At 43.3% G+C, this 13656-nt stretch overlaps 1 protein-coding gene across 2 annotated transcripts in view; it reads right to left on the reverse strand.

Annotated features, from left to right (window-relative positions):
• Nucleotides 1–13644, reverse strand: part of mtor (mechanistic target of rapamycin kinase) — a 367086-nt gene extending 353442 nt beyond the window's left edge. For both annotated transcript variants that reach the window (XM_043675589.1, XM_043675588.1), the window contains exon 1: nucleotides 13531–13644. The gene's annotated coding sequence lies outside the window, so the exon portion shown is untranslated. The remainder of the gene's footprint in view (nucleotides 1–13530) is intronic.
• Nucleotides 13645–13656: the final 12 nt, after the last annotated feature.

The raw sequence follows: 13656 nt of genomic DNA on the forward strand, positions 1-13656 counted from the left end.
TGACCTGCAATCTTCTTCCTGACCTCTCCGCCCCCACCCCAGTCTGACCTATCACCCTCACCTTGACCTCTTTCCCCCTATCGCATTTCCAACGCCCCTCTCCCAAGTCCCTCCTCCCTACCTTTTATCTTAGCCTGCTGGACACACTTTCCTCATTCCTGAAGAAGGGCTTATGCCCAAAACGTCGATTCTCCTGTTCCCTGGATGCTGCCTGACCTGCTGCGCTGTTCCAGCAACACATTTTCAGCTCCTACCTTGTTTTCTGCTTTGTTGCTGCCTGCCCTGACTGTTTGACACTCTCCTTTTTTTATTTGTACCGATCTCAGATTGATATCTTTCCTTTCTATTTCCCGGAGTCCCACCACTCAACCCCCCACCACCCTACTAGTTTAAATCCTCCCATGGAGCTCTAGTAAACCTCCCTGCCAATATACTGGTCCCATTCCAATCTGTGAACTCTTTTCCCCTGCACCAAGTCCTCAGTCACGTATTCATATGCTCTATTCTCCTATTCCTACCATCACTAGCTCGTAGCACTGGGAATAATCAAGATATTACTACTCTCAAGGACCTCCCTTTTAAATTCTTGTCTAACTTTTATATTCTCCCTTCAGAATCTCATCCTTTCCCTTCCTACGTCAATTGTTCCAATGTGTACAACAATCTCCTGCTGGTCCCTCTCCCCTCTCTGAGATAGCCTTGATCCTGGAACCAGGGAAGTAACACACCATTCTGCCTTTTCACTGCCAACTGGAGAAATGTCTGCCTGTGCCTCTGAACAGAAAGTCCTCTGTCACAATCAATTGCTTGGAACCTAAAGTACCCCTCATTTAATTCGAGCCATTCTTGGTACCAGAAACTTGGCTGTTCGTGCTACATTCCCCTGGGAGTCCATCACCCCCTACATTTTCCAAAACAGAATACTTGTTTCAGATACAGATAGCCACAGGGACTCCTGCACTACCTGTTTACCCCTTCTACCTTTCCTGGAGTTATCCCATCTACCTGACTGTATCTGCGGCTTTGTCCCTTCCTATAACTGCCATCCATCACAACGCTTGGCTTCTGTAACTTCCTTATTGCCTCCAACCACCTCTCTAACCGATCCATCTGATATGATAGGATTCACTTCCTGCAGACATAATCATCAGTAACATGGAAACTCTCCCTAAACTCTCAGATCTGACAGGAAGAGCACATCACTCTACTAAAGGCCATTTTTGCTCCTTCACAATCTACAGACCTGGAAAATAGCACCATCTTATTATTGCTGTAAAAAAAAACTCTGCTCCTGGCTAACTTAATACGTAAGGCTTATATTTTTAACATTTAATCAAGAGACAGATCTCAATAAAACATATAATCAAGAAAGAACCCACTCTACTCACTATTGTGGATTTACAGGAAGGCTATACCTAAAACCTCTGCACTTCTGTTCCCATGCTGTGTTCCATACAGGTTCCTCCAAGGTCAGCTGTGAATTTTGCTGTTTGTTAACTATTCCTAGACACACTCCGATGTCCAGAGATGCTTGAACTCAAACAGTAAAAGGCAGTAACTGTGCAGATTCACTGCTGTAGTAGACAGCAGTATTGGTTTCTCTCTCTGACAATGTGGTCACTGCCTTTGTCTGTCGTCCTTCTTTTTAAAGTGCTGTTGTTTTGATCTTTTGTTCCCCAAAAGTTCCAAAACAATGCAACAGGATATAAAACAATAATTGCTGCTCCTGGAATTCGAGGCAATCGCCTCTAATACCTAAAATACTCCAACACCTAAAATAGTACAGTTGAAACACGACAAAAGAAAACAAAATTTAGAATAGAACTATTTGATAGCTTAACTGACTTGATCTAGCAACTTAGTAAGGAACTGTTCCAATTCCCATTACATAATAAACACACCCCTTGGCAAAAAGTAAATTCAAACTCAGGTTCTTACAGGCAGGAGAGATTTCAGAGAGAAAAGCAGTCAGGAACCATCTGCTGAAGCTTGGAACTTTTATCCACCACAGCAGCTTCTGACTGTTACAACTAAAAAAAAGTAGAAAACAACCTGAACTGGGAGAACTGACTACTCCCCTGCCATTGAGAAAATAACCTTGTTAAAGCGGCAGCATTGTCACACTACCAACCTCAACATTGTAAGAATTAAGAAACAGTCAATAATTATTTTAGGTCTGCTTACATACTATATGCAGTATGTTGGCCCACAGTTTCCAAATCAAATATCAAGATAATTACACAACATTAGTCATATTTTGGCTAAACCTATTACAAGCATCAGAAATTTGTTTTTGAGCAGTCTCCATCAGTTTCTCCAATTAGGATAGTCTACCATATTAACTTAAAGAGGGACATCATCAAGATAGATGTCTTTAACTTCAGAAATACATGATTATCTCTGAAGCATGTTGTAATAACTTTAGTTGTGAAAACTGCTGTGTAAATACAAATCTTTCTTTATGGATGTGCAATGTATTACAAAAAAAAGCACGTTCTCAAAAACACAATCATTTTAAAAGTTAGACTACATCAGCCCTTTAAATCAACAGTTATCTGTTAAAATAAAACTGCTAGTCTACTTCATCTCATTGTATGCACAAATGTTAATTTATTAGTTCACTTGCCACGACAAAATAACTGAACACTGCAATAGAAGATTGCTTGAAATTAACATTTCTTTCAATATTTTCGATAAAGTTATGGACTGATCATATTGATAATATAAATGATGAATAAATGTAACCATATGATGGTTTAGAAAACAATTATTAAACACTCAATAATTGATTTATAATACATAGCCAATCATTCCAGAGAACTTTAGCTATTGGAGAATACACATCTCGCAAAGATGGTATCCTTCTCAATTTTTAAACAATTCACAGCTTCCTCATGGGCTACATTGGAATCTTCTTGCTTTATACAGATCAGGTAGAAGATACGTTTTATTAGTTGCCTAATATGCATCTTCCTCCCATTTGAAACATCAGAATGAATTTATTTTTGAGCAATACCTGGTTTCCACCAGCTTCTCCAATTAGGATAGTCGACCATATTAATTTGAGGTTGGACAACAAAATAAATGACTTTAACCCAATTTCATGAAAAAAAACTTACAGCAGAGTCAAGAGTGCAACAACCAAAGGCACAGATTGACTCATACAAAAAAAAAGTCAGGAAACTGCAGACAAGGAAATGCCAAGAACAATTAAAACAATAGCCACCAACATTCAAAACAAAGTAATCCAGTTGTAGAATCACTTGGTACTACATACCAATCAGACTGATGGAAACGTAATGGCAGTCTACAGATAAACGTATAGGTATTGACCTCAAACTACTGAATTACGCTATTTTTCTTCATTCATTCGAGAGATGGGGGTGTTGCTACTAGGCTAGGATTTATCACTCATCCCCAATTGCGCAAAGGACATTTAAAGTCAACCACAATGTTGTGGGTCTGGAATTACATGAAGGCTAGACCAGGCAAGGGTGGCAGATTTCCTGCCTGAAAGGACAATGAGTTTTTTTTTGTTAAATATATTTATTAGCAATTTTTTTTAACTTTACAAACGTATAAAATTATTAAAAAATGCAATCAATAACAAATATCAGTATAATAAAAAGAAAAAACATAAGTTACAATACAACTACAGTCTACTAACTACTAACCTACCCTATAATACAAAACAAACCCTAACACTGTACAAAGCAACACCAATAAATAAGTAAATAACTAATAGATGAAAAAAACAAAAAAAAACAAAAAAGAACACAGCTATGCTCAGCGCAAAGCTCCCAAACAAAGCAATGGGAGCATTGCATATATACCCATAATAACTCAGGAGACCCCCCCCCCTCCAGGGCCCAGGGCTTGACAAACTTAACCATCCTGGTTAAACAAATGCCCTAGTTAAGATAACTGACAAATTTACATCCAAATAACTCAAGCAGGGCTGCCATGTCTTATAAAAATGGTCTGTTGTGTGGTGCACCATGTTTGTAAAAAAGTCCAAGGGAACGTGCTCCATAATTAATTTCTGCCATCCCAGCAAGCCCGGCAGGTTCTCAGACACCCAGTTCACCAGAATATTCTTCTGTGCATAATATGCAAGAATATTAAATAGTTTCTTCCCATGCCCATCTAAAGATGATGAATTCGGTAGACCTAAGAGGAGAGATATCAGGTCTATTTTGACTTCAGTCCTCAATACTCTCCCTACCTCTCCCGCCACGGCGCTCCATTAAACACAGAGCCTGTGGCATGTCCAGAAGCAATGTAAGAGTACCTACACTTATTTTACATTTGGCACACTTTTTTAAACTTTACCAGATGGTCTGGTGCCAGATGAACCCTGTCCAGAACTTTAACTGCGTAGCGCATGCCCTGTTACAGATTGAGATCTTTCAAGCATTCTCCCATATGTTCTCCCTGGTTTCAGAAAAGATCTCCACTCCTAGCTCTTGCTCCCAGACCTCACATAACTGGTTAATATCCTGCCACCCAGCAGGCGATAGAAGGCAATAACCGAAAGGGTGCTTGTGGAACGTAGCAACAACCTCTCTGTATCAGGCTTATAGGGCTCAGTGAGAAGCGTAGTCTTCTTCTGGATAAAATCCCTAACCTGAAAAAAACGGAAAATCTCTCTGCTGGGCAACCCGTATTGGAGGCTCAGTTGCTCAAAAGATATCATAATCTCCCCCTTCGAGACACCGCCTCCTACTGTAGAACAATTCATGTTCCGTAGTTACACCGGCACCACTCCCCATCTCTTCCTCCGCTACATTAATGACTGCATTGGCGCCACATCGTGCTCCCGCGAGGAGTCTGAGCAATTCATCAACTTCACCAACACATTCCACCCCAACCTTAAATTCACCTGGTCCAGCTCTGACACCCCCTCCCCTTTCTGGACCTCTCCATCTGCATTAATGACGACCGACTTGACACTGATTTTTGTTTTTACAAACCCACCGAATCCCACAGCTACCTGGATTACAACTCTTCCCATCCTACCTCCTGCAAAAATGACATCCCGAATTCCCAATTCCTCCACCTCCACCGCATCTGCTCCACCAGTTCCACCACAGAACACACCAGATGGCCTCCTTCTTTACAGACTGCAATTTTCCTTCCCACGTGGTTAAAGTTGCCCTCCAACGCATCTTGTCCACATCCTGCCCCTCCGCCCTCAAACCCCACCCCTCCAACTATAACAAGGACAGAACCCCCCTGGTGGTCACCTTCCACCCTACCAACCTTTGCACAAACATGATTCGAAGACACTTCTGTCACCTCCAAACGGACTCCACCACCAGGGATATATTTACCTCCCCACCCATTTCCACTTTCCGCACGTTCCCTCCATGACTACCTGGTCAGGTCCGTGCCCCCAACAACCCACCCTCCCTTCCTGGCACCCTCCCCTACCACCGCAGGAATTGCAAAACTTGCGTCCACGCCTCCTCCCTCACTTCCGTGCAAGGCCCCAAAGGAGCCTTCCACATCCAAAGTTTTACCTGCACATGCACCAATATCATTTATTACATCCGTTGCTCCCGGTGCGGTCTCCTCTACATTGGGGAGACTGGACGCCTCCTAGTAGAGCACTATAGGGAACATCTCCGCGACACCCGCACCAATCAACCCCACCGCCCCGTGGCCCAACATTACAACCAACCCTCCCACTCTGCCGAGGACATGCAGCTCCTGGGCCTCCTCCACTGCCGCTCCCTCACCACCTGACACCTGGAGGAAGAACGCCTCATCTTCCGCCTCGGAACACACCCCCAACCCCCTCTCATTTATCTCTCCACTCTGCAGACACCCTGCCTCTATTCCTGATGAAGGGCTTTTGCGCAAAATGTCGATTTTTCCTGCTCCTCGGATGCTGCCTGACCTGCTGTGCTTTTCCAGCACCACTCTAATCTAGACTCTGGTTTCCAGCATCTGCAGTCTTAGTTTTTACCTGAAATTGGAAGAGCCTCCCATCTCTGGAGATCTCGCCTAATATTGTTGAGCAAGTGAGCAAAGTTAGTCTGAAATAACAGATCAGACTTGGGGGTAATAAAAATGCCCAGGTATTGGAAGCCTGCCTGTGACAACTTAAAAGGGAACTTAGGGCCACCTTCAACCTCTGGCACATCCTTAAGGTTCCCCAAAGGCATAGTCTCCGATTTTGCAAAGTTAATCTTATATCCTGAAATAGCCTCAAATGACTACCCCTACCAATCCTAAAATTCCCAGACTTCACCCCATTGGTGTTGACCACAGCCAGATGGTGGCGATATAAAACCTCTACCCACCTAGCAAAGACCCCACCCAACTCAAACTGTTCTAAGACATTAAAAAAATACGATTATTCCACCTGGTCAAATGCTTTCTCTGCATCTAAGGAAATCACCAACCCCTGAATCGATAGTTGCTGACAAACTTGGACCATATTCAGCAACCTTCTAATATTATTAGAGGACCTATGGCCTCTTATAAATCCTGTCTGGTCCTCTAACAATATGGGGCAACATCTTTTCCAATCTCAGTGCCAGGATCTTAGACAGAATCTTGAAATCTGAATTTGAGAGAGAGATGGGTCTGTATGAGGCACAATCCCCAGGAACCTTCCCCTTCTTAAGAATTAAGGAAATATTAGCTTCTCTCAAAGATGATGGTAGGCATTCATGCATATAGGAGTGATTGTACATTTCCAACATCGGCCCTGACAGAATCCCAATAAACTCCTTATAAAACTCACCCGGGAGACCATCAGGGCCAGGTGCTTTCCTACTCTGAAGTTGCTTAGTTGCCTCTTGTGTTTCCTGACTTGTCAAGGGGCCGTTAAGGAGAGAGGCGCCTGTTCCAAAGTTACCCCTGGGAGATCCAGGTTCTTAAAAAAGGCCTCCATTTTAACCCTCCTGTCCTCTCATCCTTCAGACCGATACAGTTCAGAGTAAAAACCCCGAGAAGCCTCATTAATCTTTTTGGCATCGTATGCAAGGATCCCAGCCCTGTCTCTGATTGCAATAATGGATTGGGGAGCATGCTTTTTCCTAGTCAGGTACGCTAAATACTTCCCTGGCCTATCCCCATTGTCTAGCAAAAGCAAGGTTATTTCTTTGCGTTTTGTGTCAGTATCGAATTCAAGGCAACCCGGAGGGCAATGATCTGCTGTAGCTTCGTCACTGAAGGCCGCGCAAAATGTGCCGCCTTGGCGGCTTTCAACCGTGTCTCAAGTAGACGCTGCTGTTCCTCTTTCTGTCGTTTCCGGCTAGTCAAATAGGAAATAGCTAATCCCCTAGTAAAGGCCTTAGCAATCTCCCATAGCATAGACAGACTACTAGCCGTGCCCGAGTTGATAGTCAAGAATTCCTGAAACTCCTTCAAAACGTATTCCACAAATTTGGAATCCTTAAGGAGAAAAGGGTCCAAACGCCAATGCCGCAAACCTAGCCCCTCACTTGGCCTTAACCTCCAAATATACCGCCGCGTGATCAGATACAGCTATATTCCCAATTTTACAATCCATAATCGAATCCAGAAGGGCCGAGGGAGCCTGAAAAAGATCAATCCTCGTGTGACATTTATGTGGGTTTGAAAAGTAGGGCGAAGTGAAGACATCTGCAAATATCCACCAGCCCCAACTCCTCACATAAGTCAACCACCTGCTTGGCCTGCAAAGAAATAGGTTGGGGGCCACAAGGCATCCTGTCCACAAGACAATTAAAATCCCCCCCTATAATAATGTACTGTGTTCCAACGGCACTCAGCTTAGAGAAAGAACTAATCAAAAGTTTCAGGGGATGTGTTGGAGGACAGTAGACATTTAAATTGCATTATATCTCCCCACGTATCAGGACTTTAAGCATCACACATCACAAATCGCCCCTGCTCATCTTTCACCTGTTCTAATAATGTGAACTGAAGATATTTCTGGATACGTACAGCCACTCCCCTACATTTAGTAGTAAAGGATGAAAAAAACCTGGTCATAACCCCCCTGTTGTAATTTCAGGTGTTCCCCATCATCAGGATGGGTTTCCTGCAACAAAGCGATATCAACCCTTTCCCTCCTAAGGCTAGAAAGCACTTTTTTCCATTTAACAAGCGAATGACTTCCCTTGATGTTCCAGGTGCACCATTTAATAAGACATCTGGCTATTTTCCGTTTCGGAGACCCTTGCACCCCACGGAGAGAGAACCCTGCTTACAAAGCGCAGAGCACAAGTAAACAAAGACTCAGAGTCGAAGAATTATATATACAAAAACTACTCTATCGCAACTATAAACAACTATTGCTACCAAAAAACTACTAACAAAACCAAATTTAAAATCTTGAATGGAAGACTCTTCCCCCTGCCCAAAGGGGGCACTCACCCTACCCATTTCCTCCTTCACAGCTGCTTCAAACTCAGACTGTGCCCCAGCCTTCAGCCAGAAAATAAACAAGGAGATGATCCTTAAATCAACAGAAAAAATAAAAAATTCAGGATGAGCACACCACCCATCCCTGGCTTTATGTCATCCCTACTTGTGACTAAAAGAGAAACAGAACAAACAAAACTAAAGGGGGAAGACAACAAAGAGCATCCATAAAATTTCTCATCAGAAAATCTAGTTATTAAAAAAAAGGAACAACTTATTCCAAGTTTTTTTCCCCCTTTCCAAAAAACAAAATTATTAGGGAGAAAGAAAGGAATAAAATAAAAGGGAAAGGAAAACATGGGGAAAGGAGGAAAAGAGAACAAACATTAACCGCATTCTTCAGGCCAGTCCATCTATTTTTACAGTGTCTACAAAGTTTTTAGCTTTATCCACTGAGTCAAATATATAAACGGAGTCCTCGTGGCTGAAACAGAGCACTGCGGGGTATCTCATGGAGTACTGGATGCCTAGGTTCCTCAGCCTATTTTTAACTTCATCGAAGGACTTCCTCTTTTGAATTAAAACTGCTGAGAAATCCTGGGAAAACATGATTTTTGACCCCTTGTCCAGCAGTACCTGTGGATCATTTCCCAGTAATCTAGAAGCTTCTATCACTTTTTGCTTGTCCTTATATGAGTGGAAGTGCACTAGGACTGAGTGGGGATGCTGCACTGGCCCAGACCTGTGCGCTGTAACTCAACAAGTCCTTTCAAACTGCAGCCTTCTGGACTCGATGTGAAGGCCCAAAAACTTTGGCAGCCAGCTTTCAAAGAAGCTGACTGGCTCCTCACCTCAGGGAGCCCAATAATAATTCGGAGATTTATCCTCCGACCCCGATTTTCAAGGTCATCAATATAGTCTCGCAAGGCCCACACCTCTCGCTCCAGTATCTGGATCCGACTGGATGAGGACTCCATCGCAGGTTCCGAGGCCTTAGACCTCCTCCAGCCGCTCTCCAAGGCCCTGGGTCTGCTGCTCATGCTTCTGCAGCATGGACACGATATGTTGGACCTGGGCATGAATTTCCCCATGGATCTCCTCAATCGCAGCCCCAACTTTCAAGGCAAGTCTCTCCATCACCGCAGCCAATCCCTGAGAATCTGTAAGGTCCCTGGGGGGTTCTGGAGAGGCTGCTGAGGAGAGTGTCCTCCCTGCTGCTGTTTGCTCAATCCTTTTCACTTGCATCCTTCCCACTCCCAAATACTAACAAATATGTATTTTGTAAGGTTTTAAACTAATTATTCCACCACATAAATTGGCCAAGGATGACAAAAAACACCAGTATGCTTTGGCTGTTATGCAGAGCTGAACACAGCAGTTCTACAGAATCGCCACCATATTACCAGATCCCAGACGAGTTTTTAATTCATTTGTGGGATGTGGGATGTGGCAGAACAACATTAGCTGCCCCTAGTTGCCCTTGAGGTGTTGGCAGCAAGCTGCCTTTTTGAAACGCGACAGTCCACCTGCTGTGGGTTGACCATTAGAGAGAGAATTCCAGGACATTGACCCAGCGACAATGGGGGTGATACATTTCTAAGTCAGAATGATGCATGGCTTGAAGGGGAACATGAAGGTGATGATGTTCCCATGTATCTGTGGCCCTTGTCCTTCTAGATGGAAGTGATTGTGGGTTTGGAAGGTGAGGTCTGAGGATCTTTGGTGAATTTCTGCAGCACATCATGTAGACAGTACAAACTACTGCAACTGACCATCAGTGATGAAGTGAGTGGAAGTAGTACCAATCAAGCATGCTGCTTTGTCTGGACGGTGTCAAGCTCAAGTGCTGTTGGTGCTGCATACATCCAGGCAAATGGAGACTATTGCATTACACTCCTGATTTGTGCCCTGTAGGTGGTGGGCAGGCTCTGGAGAATCAGGTGGTGAGTTACTCACCAGTCTTCCTAACTGCAGATCTGCTCTTGAAGCCACTGTAGTTGAGTTTTTGGTCATTGAAAGCCCCCAGAATGTTGATGGTACTATCATTGAATGCCAAGGGGCAGTGGTTAGATTGCCTCTTATTGGTGATTTGTGTGGCACAAACATTACTTGCCACTTGTCAGCCCAAGCTGATTGTCGAAGTCTTGTTGCATTTGAACATGGGCGGCTTCAGACACTACCCTGAGGAACTCTGCAGAGGTGTCCTTGAACTGAGGTGACTGACCTCCAGCAACCAAGTTTATCTTCCTATGCACCAGGTATGACTCCAACCAACAAAGAGTTTGCATCCATTGATTCCAGTTTTGTGGCTTCTTGATGCTACATTGTTGAATGCGGCCCTGATATCAAGGGTTATGACTCTCACCCCATCTCTGTAATTCTTTTGTCCTTATTTGAACCATGGCTGCAATGAGGTCAGGAGCTGATTGGCCCCGGTGGAGCCCAAACCTGCACTGTGATGCCCAGTTATTGATGAACAGTAGCTGCTTTATTGTACTGTTGATAACATCTTCCATCACTTTACTGATGATCAAGAACAGTCTGATGGGTAATTGGTTGGATTGGATTTGTTCTGCTTTTTATGTACAGGACATACCTGGGCAATTTTCCACATTATCAGGTAGATGTCAGTGTTATAACTGTACTGGAAGAAGTTAGCTTAGTTCTGGAGAACAAATCTTCAGTACTATTGCCAGAATGTTGTCAAGGCCATAGCATCCAGTGTCTCCAACATGTGGAGTGAATCAAATTGGCTGAAGACTGGTATCTGTGATGCTGGGACCAATAGCACAGGCCACGATGGATCACTCACTCAATACTTCTGCTGCAAATGCTGCAGCCTTATCTTTGCACTCATGTGCTGGGCTCTTCCATCACTGAGGAAGAGGATATTTGTGGAACCTCCTCCTCCAGCGAGTTGTTTAACTGCCCACCACTTTCTTGACTGGATGAAGCAGGACTGCAGAGTTTAAATCTGATCTGTTGGTCGTAGGATTGCTTAGCTCTGTCTATCACATGCAAGTCGTCCTGTTTGATAGCTTCGCTAGCTGACACCTCACTTTCAGGTCTGCCCAGTGTAGCTCCTGACATGCCTTTCTACACTCGTCATTTAGAGTCATAGAGACGTACAGCATGGAAACAGACCCTTTGGTCCAACCTGTCCATGCCAAGGTTGTTCCCCTGGCTTGAAGATAGCGATTGAGTGGGGACATCCCAGACCACAGGGTTGCAGCTTGTGCTGGAGTAGAATTCTGCTGCTGTTGATGGCCCACAGTGCCTCACGAATGTCTAGTCCTGAGTTGCTAAATCTGTTCAAAGTCTGTTCCACTTAACACAATGAAAGATGGAGACTATTGTCAATGTGAAGGCAGGACCTCTTCCCCACAAGGACTGTGCAGTTTTTCCAATACTGTCATGGACAGATGCATCTACAGCAGGCAGAATGGTAAGGTCTTTTTGGTAAATATTGCTAAGTAGGTTTTTCCTTCACCACCTGCTGCAGACCCAGTCAAGCAACTATGTCTTTTAGGACCCAACCAACTTGATCAGTAATACTGCTACCGAGGCACTCTTGTGCATGAACACCGAAATCCCACTCCCACGCAGAGTTAGATGGATCTTACAACATACTTTTTATTACTAGTACAGTGACATTAACACCATGCTACTGCCTCCACTTAAGTGATCATGTCATCCACAGACCAAACAGGCCCTCAAAAGGCTCCTCTACACTGGGGAGACAGGACATCAACTTGCAGAATGTTCCAGAGAACATCTTTGGGACACACGTACTAAACAACCCCACTACCCTGTGGCCGATCACTTCAACTCACCCTCCCACTCTGCCAAGGACATGCAAGTCCTGGGCTGCCTCCTCCGCCAAATCCTAGTCACCCAAAGACTGGAGGAAGAACACCTTCCTCCACAGCCACCCCTCCCATTTATCTCTCAGCTCTCTTGCCCCCATCCCCCACATTCCTGATGAAGAGCTTCTGCTTGAAATATTAACTCTCCTGCTCCTCGTATGCTGCCTGACTGGCTGTGCTTTTCCAATTCCACACTTTTTGACTCTGATCTCCCATATCTGCAGTCCTCACTTTCTCCCCATCAAAAGGTGACACTGATTAAACAGAACAATTGAAAGTCAAGAAAAAAGTAACTTGTAAATAGTGACAAATATAATTACAACAAGCCACTTCATAAGAACATCATCCATTAATTTTCAGCACTAGGCCAAGTAAGGATGTATTAAGAAGCAGAATTGCATTATTTCAAAATACCTACATTGCCAGGAATGCCACTGTCTCTCGATTTTCTTCTTCTACATAGTTTAACAGTAAGTGAGGTTAACAAACAGAAAGCTTCTTTCAAAAGGGACCAACATTTGGCTAAGCACAGTCATTAAATAAGGGCAAATAAAGCTGTTAGAGATAAATAGGATTGTGAATTAGAAACTAAATGTTAAAATCAACTGACAAACATCATCCAAAAATATAAAAGATTTAGAATAACAAACAAATTGGGAGAATTAGAAGTATTAGTTTTCACCCCTGTAAAACAAACCTTTTCACATTTATACACCACTGATGTGTAAATAGAACGCTCAAAGTGGCCCTTATCTTTATTGGATTATAGTAATGTTTTTCATTTCTATGAAACAGATGATCTACCGCAAGTAACCAGGCTTCTTAAAAGCCAAAAGCACAGCGCATGATGTAAATGACAAACAAAAACACAACTTGTTTGAAGCAGCTCAGCAGGTCTGGCAGCATCTGTGAACAGACATCGGTGTTAACGTTTCGGGTCGAATTCTGAAGAAGGGTTACTCAACCTGAAAGGTTAATTTTGATTTCTCTAAATAGATGCTGCTGCAAGACTATTATGGTTTTTCCAGCAATTTCTGTTTTTGTAACCAGTCTTGTGTTACTACATTCTGCCTAAATGGTGGAGTTATTCTGAAACGGGTTTCTTTGCTCATTTGTTAGAGATACTGTCTGACAATGAATTATAAATAATTCGAATAAACAAAATCTATCAAACTTCTTCAATTCTGGAACATAACACACACCAGAAAACTTGCAAATAGCACCGTAAGATTTTTTTATAATTTAGCCGCCATGAATTCAACACTTAAATAATCATAACGTATACCCATCCGTGTATACTTACTCTCTTGTCGTATTACAATAAATAAAGCATAAATTCTTCACTTCAAAGTAAATTGACTATTTTACTCCATATAAGCTGCCATATTGAAAGGAAGCTAAATGACCTCCAGACTTTGCGCGCCGGTGA

The sequence above is a fragment of the Chiloscyllium plagiosum genome, chromosome 34 (assembly GCF_004010195.1).
Source record: "Chiloscyllium plagiosum isolate BGI_BamShark_2017 chromosome 34, ASM401019v2, whole genome shotgun sequence".
Taxonomy (NCBI): Eukaryota; Metazoa; Chordata; class Chondrichthyes; order Orectolobiformes; family Hemiscylliidae; genus Chiloscyllium; species Chiloscyllium plagiosum.